The sequence below is a fragment of the Chenopodium quinoa genome, unplaced genomic scaffold, assembly GCF_001683475.1.
Source record: "Chenopodium quinoa cultivar QQ74 unplaced genomic scaffold, ASM168347v1, whole genome shotgun sequence".
Taxonomy (NCBI): domain Eukaryota; kingdom Viridiplantae; phylum Streptophyta; class Magnoliopsida; order Caryophyllales; family Amaranthaceae; genus Chenopodium; species Chenopodium quinoa.
In genome coordinates, this window is record NW_018743327.1 from 1,405,790 (window position 1) to 1,420,190 (window position 14,401).

A 14,401-nucleotide genomic window follows, 5' to 3' on the forward strand; every position below is an offset into this window, starting at 1 on the left:
AAAACCACTAAACTCTTGCTAATTTTAGATGGATTTAGAGAGAAAAATATGATTTTTTGAGGTGAGTTAAAATATATCAAAATGGGTGTCATTTTATAGAGCAAAATATTTTGTGACCGTTGGTGTAATTATTTTATTTTTCTGTTAACTGAAAATTTAAAAAATAGCCGTCACAAACAAATAACGGTAAGAAATTCTGCCCAAAAAATGTGATTGGTTGATTTAAAGACCTTGCCAAATGTCATTACTTGGGTGACTATATTTAAAGCTTTTTAAAAAAAAGGAATAAAGTAATAAAGTCTAACTTTTTCCTTGTGGGGCCCACATGAAGTTTTTCACAAACTTCCTCATGTTGAGAATATTTTCTCAGAAGTTTGTGATGTTTTTGGTGAACTTTTACCATTGGGATACACTATTGATTCCCTTACGCAGCCTGGTCTCTTGCTATGCTTTCTTCCTTTTGTTTCCTCTGGTTAGTGCAGGTCACCCTGTACACCCTTTTGAATTATGGTTCTCAGGGATGCTCCTTAATCACCCCTATGTAATATAATTTCGTCTCTTTTTTTTTTAAAAAAAAAGATAAAAAAAAACTTTGAAGCAAGAATTTTATCACCATTGGGATAGCTCTGATAGTCCCTTATGGACAAATTTTAGTCCCAAAATGTTTACCCCGTTTGCTTTTCTAATAACTATTAATATTAATTTTTTTTTTATCAAAATTTCCTCTAATTTACAACAATATTTGTGCAAATTTAATTTTCTCATGTAAATTTTGTTTTCCCATGCACTTTTATTACTTTCTCTCTCAACTTTTTTTCATACTCAATGTCAATTTACTTTTTCAATGTATTTTAGCTATTCTTTTTTGTGTTTATTAATTCCCGTGAAAAATGTCCATAAGGGACTATCAAAAGGGGACGGAGGGAGTAGTAATTAGTTATTTTCAACATAAAACAAAATATAATTATAATTTAATTAAGTGTATAATTCATACACATAGGAGAGAGAAACTATGCTGGTAAACTTTTTTTTATACCATGGGTGGGGTGATTTTTGGAGAAAGTATATTGTATTGTGGTATAGATGATGTGGAGGAGTGAGAAAGTGGTAGAGAGATAAGGGTGATATAAATTTTTATACTTTAAGTGATTGATGGTCTTAAAGGGAAAAAAATTTATAGACGATTGACCATTTGACCCCTCACTCAAACGACTTTCAAGTGGCCCAAGCTCAACTATTAGTCTACAACCAACTTTTGAAACACCCCACCAAAAAAAAAAAAAAAAAAAGCATGGTATTTGAAAAGGTTTTTCCGGAACATTCCAGCATTCTCTCTACAACTAAGCAGAAAACCAAGTATTTTCTAGAACACGCCACTTTTCATAATTAAACCCCTTTCACTTCTCATCTTCCTTTGTTGTTGAATCATTTCTCTCACTTTGTTTCTCCTCTGAATTTTCTTGACATTGTGTTTTCTGTCTTTTCAAGTCTCTGTTTCTGCAACAATGAGGTAGTTAATTGCCTTTCTTATTTCTAATTTTCATTATATATCTTTATTCATGGTGAATATGCATGAATTTCTTCTTGTTATTGTTGTTGTTGTTTTTTTTTTTTTTGTTAATTATTAGTATGAAATTTGGGTTATGATTGGTATATTATTTGAGTATTTCTTATGGAACTTATATAAACTTGCTGATTTTTCTATTTTGATGATTATTTTCTAGGAAGAAAAGTAAACAAAAAAACCCCATTTATTGCATATTAGAAATGCTGTTAGACTCTAAACAAGTGTTTTTAATGAAAATTTCTTTGTTTAGTTTACAAGAAAAATTATAGAGGAAAGCTTAAGGAGTGTAAAGCATATTAGGAGGCAGAGGAATGGCATTCCTTCTTTAGAGAATAGAAATTTTTGTATAATTTTGTTAAAAAACCGAAACTATTTTCTTTCAAAACAAATGTAACCTTAGTGAAGTAATAATGGTGAAAATGGTTATGTTAAAGCAATTGTGAGCTTTGTGACTTAAGAATTTATATTTATTCAGAAATTTTTGAAAAAAAATCGACTTACTGAATTTCCTGTTCTAAATATTGGAATTTACGGGACGTTTGGATTGTGGGAATGAGAGTTTGGGGATTAAAAGGTTGGAATGGGATTCAGAATTAATTGATGGGAAATACATGAAAATATGCTAATACCATGTTTGGATAGTGGGTGGAAATATATAGGGAATAAATAACAATTTTACAAAAAATATCCTTACAAAGATTATTATTAATGGCAAAAATGTCATTTTCCCCCTATTTCCATTCTCATTCATTTATTTTCTATTCACCCATAAATAATCCCATTCCCAAACCCCTTTTTATTCCCATTCCCACCCACCAAATAAGGCTTATTTTTTTATATTGGGATTAAAATTTATGTATTTTTTTTAAAAACAAATCAATCATATAACTAATATATAAAGCTAAACTTTTAGCCGGTTAACGAGGCATCGACACTTAACGTTTCAACTTTTCGCCAAGTATCGTGCCACGTTGGATGGATTTAAATAGACAATTAAAAAGTTAATTTAATTTAGAGTTTAGATATAATTTTAGAATAAAATTGTTAGTTTAGAGTTTTATTTTCAATAAAATACCAATAATTTAGAGGTACAAATTGAATTATAATTTTGTTAATTTTTTTTTTTTATAAAATATAGCAAATCGTCATTAAAAGCACATCAATTCCTAACTAATTTTGTATCAATGATATGTTTAAAAATTTGACATAAAGATTAAAAATTTATTTTCAATAAACAACCTGGGTATCGCACGGGACACAAAACTAATTTATTAATAAAAAGTCATTCGGCATCAACAAATGAAAGCTACATTAACAAATACATAAAATTGAATCAAATTAGGGTTTCCTTCATCAAAGCTACGATCGTTGAAAAAATCTTACACTGTGGTACATCACTTGCACACATCGCTGGAATATACAACCTTCTCGAAGAGACGGTCTAACGATTTGTTGTAGCCGTAAGGATGGTTTTCATCTAATTCGCTTGAACGCGTTTGAAAACTTGCCAATCGTTGCGATCCCGAATAAATCTTTACCAAAGAATTGACAATAGGGCAAAAGATTATTACCTTTTTGATAAAACCTAACACACAAACAAACCCTAAACATAAACAAACTGATGTAATTGGTTTTTTCAAAAAAAAAAAAAAACTTATGCAATTGGTAATGTTTGTTTGTACTTTTGTAAGTTCATTACCATGTTAAAGTTTATTCTGATCTTTTATGAGATTTTGTTTCCAAAATTACGTATACATTTATATCCATTACCATCATTTATAATTATTTACCAAGCGAACCATTAAAGATATAACTTTTATTTGGTTGGTTAGGTTGGTACACTTTCATATGATTGCTATAGTGTTGGAGTGTTGGTTGTGTGATTGAATAGATAAGGTGACAAGAATTAAAAATTGGATACCTTATACTAGACCTTGAATTAGTATAGATCTTATATCCGTTGGTCTACTCATGCTCAATTTTAAAATGAAGTGTTGAGTATATTAGGCTCATTCTAATCACCTTGGGTTATCTTCAAAAGTAAGAATTTTTAAATTAAAAAAAGTATATATGGAAAAGATCCAACTATCAGTTTTCCTATACATCTCATTTGTAAAATCTTGGTCTACTCTTTGTGTTTATTATCACTTAATTGTATTAGTAATACACATCTTACTCTTATGGTAGTTTTTTTATATGTTGGCATGCCTTTTTCTTTTTCTTAAAAGTAAAAGGCTAGATGTTAGGTGGTACAAATTAGTGTAAAATTATTATGGGATAAATTTCTTAAAGCTCCTTATACACTTTAGTTTTGTAGGTGTTAACAATATACACAGTATGTTCTATGGATGAAAGAGACCATCTGTGCAATAATTTGCACACTATGCATGTAGTTTTATTGATTCATAGTTCATTGATATATTATGTAAGTTGAATATGAATTACGGAGTATGAATTTTGCCAATCCCATTCTCCTTGAAATAGTACATTATGTGACCCTTTTTGCTGTTGGTGATTATTGTTTATATGATTATGTTAGTGGCTGAAAAATATTGAATGTTATAGCTTTTGACACAGTATATGTAAAGTTGTGTTCTAACAAAAATGTCTTTCAGCTAGTAATTCAAATCTGAAAAAAATGTATTTTTTGTTAATTTATTTTCCTATTAAAACACCTGAAGATATTGTATGGCTCTGTGGCCTTCATCAATGCAGATTGTATCTGTACCATTTATAGCCAGTCTAGTAATTACCGTGTCTTCAAGTCACCACTGTTTTCCCCTGAATGACTACCATATCACTCTCTTGATGTACACTGGTGCAATGAAAGAAATAAGCAGGGCCTGAGTCGAATCGTTTTCTAATTTTTGTTGGTGAGTGACATACTCCTAACTCCAAAGGTTGGAGTAGGATAGTTTATACTTTATAGCCAGTTCCTTTAGCAATTTAATGGGGGCCAAAATTTATGTTATTTTCACAATAGTAGCCTATGTTTCTTTGTAGTATTCTTTACTCTGAATTCTAGCTGTTATAGGTCATTCTACTGCATCTGATGAAAATGATGTTCTTAATCACTGGCACTAATAATGTCAATCTTTAACAAGCTCTAAAGATACTGATATGTTTCATAATGTTTGTAGTCGACACCCAACTGTTAAGTGGGCTCAGACGTCTGACAAGATCTATATAACTGTTGAGTTACCCGATGCCAAGGATGTAAAGCTGAAGCTCGATCCTGATGGAAAATTCTTCTTTCAGCTATGATAGATGGCAACCCCTATGAGGTTGACATTGAGTTATTGGATAAAATCAATGTAGAGGTATATAAGTATGTTTTTTAGCGAGGTTTGTGCTATACTAACAGTGGAATACTGGTGTAGCTGACTCCGGCTTGTAAATTTCGATTTCAGGAGAGTAAGTATAACATTGGGGTGAGGCAAATTGTGTATGTTATTCAAAAAGTAGAGAAGAAATGGTGGAGCAGGCTGTTAAAAGAAGAAGGGAAGCCACCAGTTTTCCTCAAGGTTGACTGGGATAAATGGGTTGATGAAGATGAGGAGAATGGTAAGCTTTGTTATTTACTCTAAGCTAATTGTATTACTTGGTAAATCTTTAATTCTTGTACTCATGGAAACATTTTGTTTCTTTGCAACAAAGAAGAGTTTTGACTTCGGTGACATGGATTTCTCGGTAAGTTATCATGTGTTTAAAGTGTTTCAGTTGTTGCTGTTATTTGTATTTGAAGTCTTATGGAGTGAAATATTAGATAATATCTGAACATGGCTCAGAATGTTATAATGCTGTTACATTTGATTAGTAATATAGAGAATTTCTGCATCATGAATTTTAAGTGCTGCTTTCTAGGTGACAGTTGACAATAAAATTTATGCCTGTTTATGTTATTACATTTCCTTTCTTATGTGGTGTATTTGAAATTGTTGTTGTTGCTGTTGATATTTTCCACTGCTTTGAACTCACTCGTATAAAAAATTTTCCTTGTGTGCTAATTTACTGTTTTTTTCAAGTAGCTTTTCGAATGCTCTATTGACTTGTATTCTGTCAGACAAGTTATATTTTGCATGAATCAGTTAGTCCATGTAATTCCAACTTGTGGAGTTATAAGTCTATGATTGCTAATAAAAATCGATATTGTGCAGAAATTAGGCATGGGTGGGGATGATGATTTTGATATGGATGATACAATGGACGAAGAAGGTTAGCATTAAAAGATGACTTGAACATTTTCTCGTTCATCTTATCAATTTTAATTGATCAATTTGTGGTGTTTTTCTGCAATATGTGGAATTCTGGTGAATTGTATGCATGACTTTGTTTTGCATTCTGTTTATTTGAACTTTGTATATATGCTTATATATAGAGTAAGAAGGTGCTTTTTTGTTAAGTTAGTAATGATCTTTTGATATGGTAATTGACATTTTTGTGTAACTTATAGAAGAACCAAAAGAAAGTGAAGAAGCGGGGAAAGATGAATCTGTGGAAGCTGTCACAATGGATAAAGCAAAGGAAGAACCCGTGGAAACAGTGGCTGAAGATGCTAAGGCTTGACTGCATTAGAAACCTGTAGATGCATCTATGTAGAATTGTAGATTAATTTTTTTTTTTTTAAAAAGTTTTTGGCATATAATGGTAAATGACCTATGTTCATGTATGTTTTAATGTCTGTAAAAACTGTTTATTTGTTGGAGATGGAATTTGAACATAGAGCAGATTTTGGAAATACAATTATGTCCACCATTTGACAAAAAAAATGATTTTGTGCTGCTATTACGCTAGTTCTGTTGATGAAAATACCCTTGAAATTATAAAAATCTTTTTTTCAAACTTATTGAGACAATGGAAACCCTCTTTCTCAACAATTGGAGACACATGAGAATGAAAGGACTTGGTTTAACTGATTTAATTTTGCTTAAATGAACTTATTATCCGTATTTTGTCAAGCTTTACTTGTTTTTGTCCAGCTTATTGTTAATTGTTTAGAACAATAAGGGTGGTTCCTATTCTTTCAAAAAAATATAATAAGGGTGGTTTCTATTTCTTGTTGTGGGCAAAACTGAATGCAAAAGCTGGGATGAGTCGAATATACCCTAGAAATCACTAATAATCTGCTAAGAAGACATAGCTGCAAGCCTGCAAGTGCCCTTAAATCGAGCGGTGTTAATACTATTAACGTTGAAACAAGGAGAGAGAGGTTAAGCAAAATGGTTTCTTCCCCTGGGTTGTCAAATTGGCTATAGAGTTCAGACTGCCGTCATCCAAAACTAATTCACAATGACTCAACGAGCCAGTATTTTGTCTAGGCCTAAAAAAAGACGTAGCGAGCAAACACATTGTACATAAACTATGTGTGCTTCTTGCTTCCACCCAAGTGAGTATTAAACTACTACCCATGAAACATTTGCTTTTGGTACCTGCTTTGTTTGGATAACAAGGTAGAAGGGAGAATAACAGGAGAGAAAGAGGAGAAAGGCCAACTTTATTTTCCCTCCAATTTTGAAGGAAATGCTGATGTTTATCCAAACAAAGAAAGTAATTTCCCACCCTTTCTCTCCATCCATTACCTGTTGTCCAAACATATTGCGAGTCCATAAATAAACAAAGAAAGCTTATTAGCTGTTCATCATGCTTCAAGCATTTCTGCAATTATGTCCGAAGTTAAATGACATTATATTTATATTATAACCAAACTCGAAAACTAATTTTGTGACATTATTTAATATAAGTGCAGAGACATAGCAGCAAGCTAGTCCTTCACGGTAACAAAAACACCCTGCGATTATCCATAATAACGCACATTATAAACACAAATACCAGATAACATACTATTAAAGCATCACCTTGTTCTTGGCTACAAGAGCCTTAACACAAATATAGGCTACCCAAAATAGACATCAATTTTGGTTCAAACACACATTATAAAGTTTTAACAGATACTTGGACATCTATCCTTATTATCAAACACACCAAAGCTAAAAAGTATTAGATTCACGCACAAAACCTAAAGGTGCATGAGGCCAACACCCTTAGAAGCATGAGCTGTGCGAGACTTCCTTGACCAATCCATGGAGTGGAAGTGCAACATAGGAAAAGCAAAGCCTGGTCAGATGAAATACATGAAGTTTTTTATGAGAGAGTGCGCTGGATTTTCAACAGACGGTGATTCTCCTGACTTACGCTGCGCTACATAATACTCTCGTCCTCTGAAGGCTAACAGATCAGCATAGTAGATTGGAGGAACCAGTGAAACAGGCTTAGAACACTTAGCAAAGGTGAAGCACAGGTGATATATGAACTGCTGCAACTTCTCAGGAGAAAATTTGTGCTCATCCCACAGGACATGGTAGTGAGTTGGTTTGCTGGTACCCATGCTCCCATAGTGACTGCAGAGATAGAAATCAAACTGTGATGGATGAACAATACCTGTATCCACCACTGTGCCAGGACGTATGTTATTTTTTTCATCACTTTGGGTCTCTGCTGGAAATAAGCGTGTCAGGTGCCTTTTCCGAGCAACAATAAGTGTTATGGTAGGGTGGTAATCTATATCTATTTTCTGCAATTCATCCTTCAGATCCTGAAGCTCTTTATTGAGTACCATATCAAACTGCCCTTCACTGACACCATCACGAAATATCACAAGCTTCGTTGGTTTGACTGTATTTATGTTTTCATAACATTTTATCAGCTCTAGACATATAGATCCAAACCTTTCAATTTCCTCCAGACGATGTTCCTGATAGCTTATTCTGGGAATATATTTGTTTGCAGCTGGCCAATTCATTGAAGCAACAGCAGCTACTGATTTACTCAAGAAATCCGAGGGAGCTGGGTGATTGACATCAGCACCAATAAGCATCACATGGTCTGCAGCTTCACCAAATAAAGAAGGTTGATCATTAAGCTCAACAGTGCTACCCCCCAGCTTAGCATTTATCTTTATGCCAAGATTAGCCAGGTACTGGTCCTGCCCTCTTTTTGCCATCTCAAAAAGGCAACACTGGGTAAGAACTCCTATCTTTGTCTCAGAAACCCACTTAATGATCCTATAACCATCATGCTTACGCGCCATCACACATAATACAAGCTGCAGGTTACTTGGATCAATTTTGCGTGCCTCACGCTGAACCATTTCCAGAACACGAGTTACTGAGTCTGCGCTTTCCAATTCATTCATGCTAGCCCGTATAGTACACAGAGGATTTTTCATATGCAACCCTAGTGCCTTGCAACGTTCAATAAGTTTCTCAACAAAGTCCTTTACCGATTTTTCTTCCAGAACATTCCGATGGTTGAATAATACCACAACAGCCCAGTACTTAAGGGATGTGCCTTCAACGACTAAATTGTTAACAAGATTCCACTGGCATTTCCTTTTGGCCACATGTATAGCACTTACATGGCCATCCGGATTTCTCAACTTCAATCTTGGTGGCTCCATCACCCGAAAGTCAGACTGTTGTCATGCTTTTTGTGACATCAATTCCAAAATTTATTCTAATTTCACCCCTATAAAAATGCAGAGAATCATGTCAAAAAGACAAAAATAGCATTCATAAAAATGATACAATAAATTTGACTACACAAAATAATTTTTCTGCATTGGAATAAAGTAGCAATGGCAAGACAACAGGTACATCGGTTATTAAATAATGCAATATAAAAACAGCCCAACAAATGCTCTTTTCGATTTTTGAATACCTTTTCGTAGCAGAGCCAACTTTCTGAGATAGAGGGAGCAATATATAAAATTCAGACAGTAGTGCACATAACCTGTATGTGGGTGCCTCATATGACTAGCATAACCTCTTATCATTGCAAACAAACATGATTAAAATTAAGCATTTCATCACATAATGTCCATATTCGTATTAGAATGTAGGTTCTAAACTTCTCACCAGTTGCATTTCTAAATTTAGTGTTTGACACTCACAGGAGACAGGACACAGTGTCCTAGACACATGCTTGATACCTTCAACCATTAAAGTATTTCAGAAGAAAAAAAAAAAAACTGTTGATAAAATATTACAGAAATAAGAAGAATAAAACCTTATAGATGGTTGTTACCTATAATTCTAATAATTTTTCACTAAAAAACCTGTAAACAAGTGTGTCAACCAATCAAGAAAAGCACACAGAATAAACGACAACAGCAAATAGGAATCAGCAAAGTAAATAATCATGTATAATACTCCTACCATTTCTTTTTGTTGTTCTTGCTCTCGCTCTCATTTTAAAGTTCATTGCAAATGGAAGGTAATATTGTGTAAATAAATATTCTCTCCGTCATAGAAAAGTTTCCCATTAAGACTAATAAAACAACATTTATCTAGATAACATTTGTTGTTTATATTTTCATTTTACATGTTAGTAATAAATAGTGCCAAAAGTCATAGCGAAACTAAAAAGCTCCAGGTACATGTTTCATTTCTCAATGTGATCAATATTTTATATAACATGCATTTCAATATATTCAAGCTTTAATGTGTGCATAACAGACTATGAAAAATGTGAAACAAAAACCATATATGAGTAACTGCATTAAACAAGGATTATAGCAACATACTCAAGAACATGCTTTTGTTCTACCATGGTGTCGATTTTACTTTTCCTTTCCCCAGGAGATAAAACTGACATTTTCTTCAAGTTATTATCAGCTTGTTTGTCAAGTTTGGACAAATTATCCTTAAACCTCTGGCCTTCAACCAATTCACAGAGCTCTATGGGAACATAATTTACTCTTTTGCCTTTCCCAAATATTAGGCAGGGTAAGTTCTCATGCTCTATGACTGCCTTACCTTTATGCTTTACCCTATAATCTTTATCATACTTTTCCCGAAAATATTCAAGAACACTTACAGATCTTGTAGGTTCCTGACCGCCAGGAGTTCCAACAGTGAAGGTAGTTTCACGGGCACTTTTGTCTGTCAACCCATCTACAACATATATTGATTTATCAGAACGATGGGTCACTCTAACTTTAAGACTTTTCAATGCCTCCTCAATTTCCTTCCTATTTATATGGAATGTGTTAGGGCCGTTAACACTATCAAACTTCAAGTCAAGAAAGTGCCTCGAAAGATATTCTAGTACGTCAATTGATTCATGAAATGCCATAACTGAGTAATCGAAGCATAATGCTAAGCCTTTTTTTGTTAGCTTCAGACTCTGCTGAAACCCATCTGATGGTACAAGTCCACGCCCAAGAGCCAGAGGGTCCTTTGTTTCTTTTTCGTAAAAGCTTTTGCCAATGCTGATCATTTTCCTCCTGGAATTCTCCTTCATGACAACATCCAACCCTTGCAATACTTCACGGGGAAGCTGCGGTTGATTTCCACCATGATAAATTCAATCTAAATAGCTGCAGCTCATTCACAAGCTTGATACTGAGCTTGTATTTGCTGCCCCTCCCTCCATCCTCATGAGAAAGCTCCACTGTATAATTTCCAACTAGCGATGTAGCTGCAGCTGTACTGTATACGTTCTTCTTGCCATCAAAACCATACTTTTCTATGAGATCTGGTTTTTCTGTTTTAAAGAAATTTTCGATAATCAAACTCAGAATAGCCTTTGGTATCTGCACAGGGGAGGCACTGTTAGATGTGACTTCAGGCTTGACATCAATATCATAGTGTTGAATCACAATATTTGAATCAAATTTGACTTCAAAATGATTGGCGAGAAGTTTCACATTGCTTTCCTTTTGTGAGCTACCATTTTCAGGTTGTTTGATAGGCACTTTATCTCCACGATCAGAAGCTCCTTTCGACTCTGACGACTTCTTCCCTGAAGCAATATGATTGATTGAGAATGAAAAACGTATTAACACACTTCATTATGAAGCAAAACAAATCAAGAAAAAAAATAATGGACTGTAAGGCACATGCTCTTTGATTCAGAACATTAACAGCTACATTACATAAACCAACTGTCTTCATTTCTTGAATTCTCACAACAATTACATCACAACTTATATATTGCAATCGAAGAAGAACAAATAAGTCATACCTTCAAGAACAACAGCTCTGTAGATTAGTGTAATTACTACTTTTCAGCCAATTTAATCATCATACATAAAACCATAACTGACTATTAAAATAATATAAATCCCATTTCCAAAAACCCTTAAACTATGTTACCTCACGAAACAGGCTTGTTAAACGTCTCACAAAAAAGAGGAGAGTCTAGCCACATACAACCCCAACATTTAAAGCTAAATTAAGCCGATGAGGCTAGGCTAATCATACATTTTTACACCTAGTATCAATAATTATGCATAAAACACAACGTAAGAGTTTGAGAAACAGAGGATCGGATCTAAGAAGCTAAATGCAATCAGAAAAACATATACAATGAATTTCAAAACAAATAATCCATATATGTTGAAGAATAAACCTATAAGGCTAAGAGGCTACTCCTCCTATTGCCATATGGTTTTGGGATGGAACCTCCTTGGACTTGTGAAGTGGACTCTCTCTCTTGGTTTGCGGGTGCGGCCCAGACCCGCGTTTGACAATATACTACTATTCACAAATCACATATCAATACCGTTAAAAATCACCCAGATGATCAACATTCAAATTCGTATAAGGTAATAATGGCACAACTAAAATTCAACCCAAACATCACCAAACAAAAGCAGAAAATCAATCCAACGAAATTTCCAGACAATTTATCAGCATTATAAGGTAAATAATGAATAACGATGAAATTATAACATTATTAATTTTTTATTATTATATGTTGAATGCAAATCATATAATATCAACAGAACATGTACGATGAATATTATTCACAAATAATCCATATAAAATTCACAAAATCACACATGAATATTGTTAAAAATCATCCAGATGATCAAAATTCAAATTCGTATAAGATAATAATGGAACTAACTAAAATTCAACCCAAACATCACCATAACAAAAGCAGAAAATCAATCAAACAAAAATTCCAGACAATTTATGAATATTATATGGTAAATAACGCAAATAACGACGACATTATAACATTATTATTAAAACTTCTGTGAAATATAACAATGTTTAAAAAAATATACCAGAACCAGAACCAGTACCAGCATCAGGAGCAAACTCAGCACATTTTCGCAATTTAGCAGCAAAATCATTACCATCATACGCTAGTTGCTTGTTAGAAGAAGAAGAACCCTCGCCAGAATACCTCCTACCAGGCCCCATACTACCACCACTCGCCCGCTGCTGCTGCGGCGGTGGCTGCTGGTAATACTGCTGCCTCTGCTGCTGCTGGTAATGCGGCGGCTGCTGCGGCCACTGCTGAAGCTGTGGCCGCGGTTGCTGGAACTGTGGCCGCTGTTGCTGAGGCTGCTGCTGCTGGAACTGTGGCCGCGGTTGCTGAGGCTGGTGGTGCTGGAGCTGTGGCCGCGGTTGCTGAGGCTGCTGGTAATGTTGATTACCACCACCACCACCACGACCAAACCCGCCTCTTCCGCCATGAGTAGCACCTCTGCCTATTCCACCATGACTACCAGCACCTCCGTCAGTTCCACCATAGCCAGCACCTCTTCCACCACTACCACGACAGCCACCACCCTGAGCACCACCGCCATCTCCTCTTCCACCACGACCACGACCACGACCACGTCCTCTTCCATAACCACCTTCCATTTTTGTTTTTCTTAGACAAACTTTTTTTTTTTTTTTTTTTTTTTTTTTTTTTTTGGTTTTGAGAAAATTGAAAATGTAAGTGATGAAAATGGGAAATTCAACTGTTGAGTTTATATATAAGAGAGGAATTCTAGAAGGGTCGGAAGCTCAAATTTTTGATTGTGAATTTACAATGGTGTCCTTTTTTGCTTGGCGGTTAAGCTTTTGATAATTTCATTCACCATTTTTATTTTTTTTTGGTTTTAATTTTGTGTGCTTTGTATTTGGGAAGAAGAAGGGTGACTTAAGTCAACGTTTGTTATAGAATTAAAGGATTTGTTGCTGACGTGGAAAGAGAAAAAGTGTCTGAGGGGAGAAAAGTGACGAAAGCATGGGAGACGTGGGGAGTGACGGTTATTAATGGAATATATTTGGAGTTTGTTTTGATTGCGATATCGCCGATAGGTAACTTTTTTTTTTTTTTTTTTTTGTTTAATGTAATGGCCATCTTTGTCCACAACTAGGCACCCATATTGAGAGGTGTCAAAACTGAACCGACCTAAAAACAGTTTGTTTCAAATAGTAATCGATCCGATTTCGTTCAAGAAATTCAAGACCCAAATCCGATATGTAACCGAACTAAACTCAACCCGAATTCGAATTTGACCATATCAAACTTAATTCGGCACCGATTTGATCCGATCTAAAGTCAACCCAAATCCAATGTGATCCGGCCTGAACTCAACCCAAATCCAATTTGACCTGACCTAAACTCAAACCAAATCGATTTGACCCAATATGAGCTTAACCCAATCCGAAATTGACCTGGCAAATAATCGATCAAATCCGATTTGTTTTGACCCAAACTAATATTTACCCGACCCGATTTTAACTCGATTTGATTTTTACCCGATTCGAATTTAACCCGACCATAGTTAATTATTGACCTTTTTATTTAAGTTTTTATACTACTATATTTACTGATTATTACAAAGAAATAATTCGGAGTAACAAGTTTACTTCATGTACATACCAATTATATAACATTACTTTCTAAGCTTTATATTTGTCTCATCAAAAATTTGCTACAATTAATTTGTAATACTTGAACATTAAAACCTCTTCTTTTAACTCGATAAAAAAAATGATACATGAATGACTTGATAATAACCCAATAATAAAGTAAAAACTCAAT

The 14,401-nt window shown here is 34.3% G+C and overlaps 2 pseudogenes; one reads left to right on the top strand and one right to left on the bottom strand.

Moving 5' to 3' along the window:
- Positions 1-4,687: 4,687 nt before the first annotated feature.
- On the top strand, positions 4,688-6,336 carry LOC110737450 (annotated as a pseudogene).
- A 991-nt stretch (positions 6,337-7,327) lies between these two features.
- Positions 7,328-13,419, bottom strand: LOC110737451 (annotated as a pseudogene).
- Between the last annotated feature and the right edge of the window lie 982 nt (positions 13,420-14,401).